Source organism: Haliaeetus leucocephalus, unplaced genomic scaffold, assembly GCF_000737465.1.
Source record: "Haliaeetus leucocephalus isolate CR32 unplaced genomic scaffold, Haliaeetus_leucocephalus-4.0 Scaffold220, whole genome shotgun sequence".
NCBI classification, from domain to species: Eukaryota; Metazoa; Chordata; class Aves; order Accipitriformes; family Accipitridae; genus Haliaeetus; species Haliaeetus leucocephalus.
Window position 1 is genome coordinate 535,134 of NW_010972656.1, and position 3,206 is coordinate 538,339.

The following is a 3,206-nucleotide window of genomic DNA, read 5'->3' on the forward strand; positions in this document are numbered from 1 at the left end:
GTTTCATATTACGGTGAAACTGATCTAACAGCAAGCTGTGACTGAAAAGGGAGGCCTGCTTGCCATCTCACCCCGGCTCCTGTTGCCCGTCTTGCACTAGATTTAGCAGTCATGCAATTACACTGCCAAGCCACATGACGTTCAATGTCAGATGCCCTGAACCTATTGCAGATATGTGGGGATCCTACCTCTCCAGGAGACTGAATTCACTGTACACGCAATGTGGATATCTCTGAACATCAGCAGGAAGTCCAGCATGTTAGACTTGTTCATGTGGGTGGCATAAGGAATGGGCAGATGTTGCACCTAGAGCCTCACCAGCCCTTATGACAGCCCTGCAGGATGACTCCCTTTCCTACCAAATGTTCTTCTAGAAAGCAGTCATCTTGTGTATAAGGTATAAAATGTCTGTAGGCTGACAGGATATCTTGAATCCAGGGTTCTTAGTAAAAAGTTTCCTTTCTGCCTTACTGTCTTTAAGATTTTTGAGTCATTAAGGAGATGCCACCATTGTTAACCTTCTGCTGCTATTTGTACTGTTTCACAGCAAGACTAATTATTGTTCAGGTTTGCCAATAATCTTTGTTTTAGATGAAACGTGACTGGGGTTTTTTCTTACTTTTTTCAGAGAAAATATTTTAAGATATATTTTATTCACTGAAGAACTCGCTTATTTTTCATTTTGTCACAACTTAGTAATATATTTATATATAGGAGTTAGATTTCACTGAAAACGGAGGAACAGTCTGTGTTCCAAAATTTAGCTCATAAGTATACATAATTGCATATCTAATAGTAGGGTGGTAATTAGGATCATCCCCACAGCTCAAGTTATTCATAGCTCTGAGGTCATAAGCATAGTCAGTGACTCAACCAACCATCCTAACTCTTAACCACTTTGTTTTGATTGCTAGGTCTATTACTTGAAATGAGTTCATTAAATAAGGAGTACGCATACTTGGTCATCTGCATGCAAATAAGAACACTATTTCCAAGCTCCTATGCTAGAAGTACCTTATCCTCCCTCCAACTATACAGCTCCAACTATCAGTTTTAGTTTTTCTTGGGTTTGTAGATTTTCAGACCTTTCTGTGGCTTTTTTGGAGAAACTGCCTCATCTACGCAGCAATCACTGTGACTGGGCTGCTAGGCAGACGCTCCCGGACTGTCAGGAAGACTGTCTTCTCATCCCAAGCAGCGGGCACTGCCTCCTCTCCCATCCACAATGCTATGTAAACAAAGGATAAAGCACTGAAAACCTGCTCAGACCTTCAATCTCCTAGCTCACAGGAGCCCCGGATCCCGCTAATCTGCAGCTGCTCATGGTCTCTGCATTCCCTGTGTCTTCATGTGCCTGCAAGCCATCTGTAGGTTTTCAGCTTTTCAGGTGACCATTCCAGCTCTTTCCCATTTGATTCTCTGCTATTCATGGCAACCGCTCCTCTTGTCACCCCTGCTTTTCCTACTCCATTGTACGGCCCATGAGGCTGCCATACCACCTGCCTTTCTCCATTTTTCCCCCTTTATTCTCTTTCTCATACACCCTGACGTATCTGAGCACCTTTGCAGCTTCTGACACCTCCAAACTTTCTTTCTTCCTCCATTCTCCACATGATCCTCTCTCCAGATAAGGTCTCACTTCACCCCTTTCCATATATGTGTCTCTGGCATCTTGATTTCAGTCCTTCCCCTTACTTTCAGAGTTTTGGTTGGGCTCCTGAGTGGTCTCCTTTCCCATTCTGGCTTCAGAAGACACCATGAACAGTGCTAGCAAAAATAATTAAAAAAAAGAGAGTTTGTACTAGTGAGCTTAAGAAAATTAAAACGTTCCTGGTACAGATCACAAAAGGCAAAGCTTTAAGCTCCACTGGTATACAAGCTACATAATGCAGCACCTTCTTCAAGGTTATTTTTTTGATGGATATTAACCACAAAGTCCTTTTGAAAAAAAAGTTAATTTAGATATCATTCCAAGACAATTTGGGTAATTAAGATATTGGTGGCAACAGTCTCTGGCCTTTGTAAAGTTCTCAGAAAAAAGCCCTCGATCAACACAATTTATACTGGAATGTAATGTCTCAGCAGGTTTTTTTGGTGCACAGTGATTTCTAGAACCGGACTTTAAATCTGTGAGAAGCAAAGAGCAAACTGGAGCAGCACGGAGGAGCAAAGTTAAAGTTATCTGAGCAGTTTAACTGAAAATTTGAAATATTTTATAAACATAAGACTCAGTTTTTACTTTAACTCCGAATTTTGTGGTTTCATGTTTTGCTTTTTGACAGCTATAGCATCTTACAGCTGTCCCTGTAGGGTTTGTGGGTCGTCTTTGTTACCCTTAACAGCATCTGTTGGCAACCTAAAGTCCAGGTCGGATTCTGCATCTGTTACACAGCAAATATTACCAGGGATTAATTAGGCTCATTTTCCTGATGCTGAATTACAGGTATTAGTCAACCACATAGCATGAAGTTGTTTGTATTGAGAAACAGAGAACCAAGGGGAGGGCTTTGCCAGCGCACCCAGATTATGTGACCAGTGAGCTGGGCATAAGGGATTTTATTTGACTAAGGAAGTGGAGTTTTGTTTCCGGTTTGCCTGATGATGGTTTAAATTCAATTTTCTGACCTTTCTTGTGACCTAGTTCTCAACAGATGATATTTGGTCCTTGGAAATGGCAGAACTCTTTTTTTTCCTCATGCTGGCAACATACTACTGGTACGAAAACGCAAGGTAGACTAACAAAATCTGAGCGTTGGGAAGCTGGAGCTCAACTGGGTCAAAATGAGGGATAAGCAGCCTTAAATAAAGATGGGAACACTCTGACGGCACGCACGCATACGTCGGCAGTAACCGCTACTCGGTTAAACCGCTGTCGAACAGCGAAGGCTTCTCTAAGGAAGCGCTGCTGGTTGCGGGTACGCTTACAGGCAAGAATGAGTGACCAACAAACCCAGAGATACTAGTCCCAAGAGGAAAAGACGGGCTGGGCACGCAGACCGAAGGCGGCACAGGCCCGGCCACCGCCTCCCCACACCGGGGGGATACCGGCGACCGCTAGACCGAGCAGCCAGGGGGCCGGCGGGACCCTATCGTGCGCGGGGGAGCAAGTAAAAGCCGCAGGGCGCACGCCGGCTTTTAAAAAGCCCGGCTGCCGGCCGCCCTTCGCGCTGACCGGGCCGCCGCGACCCGCCCCCGCCTCACCACAC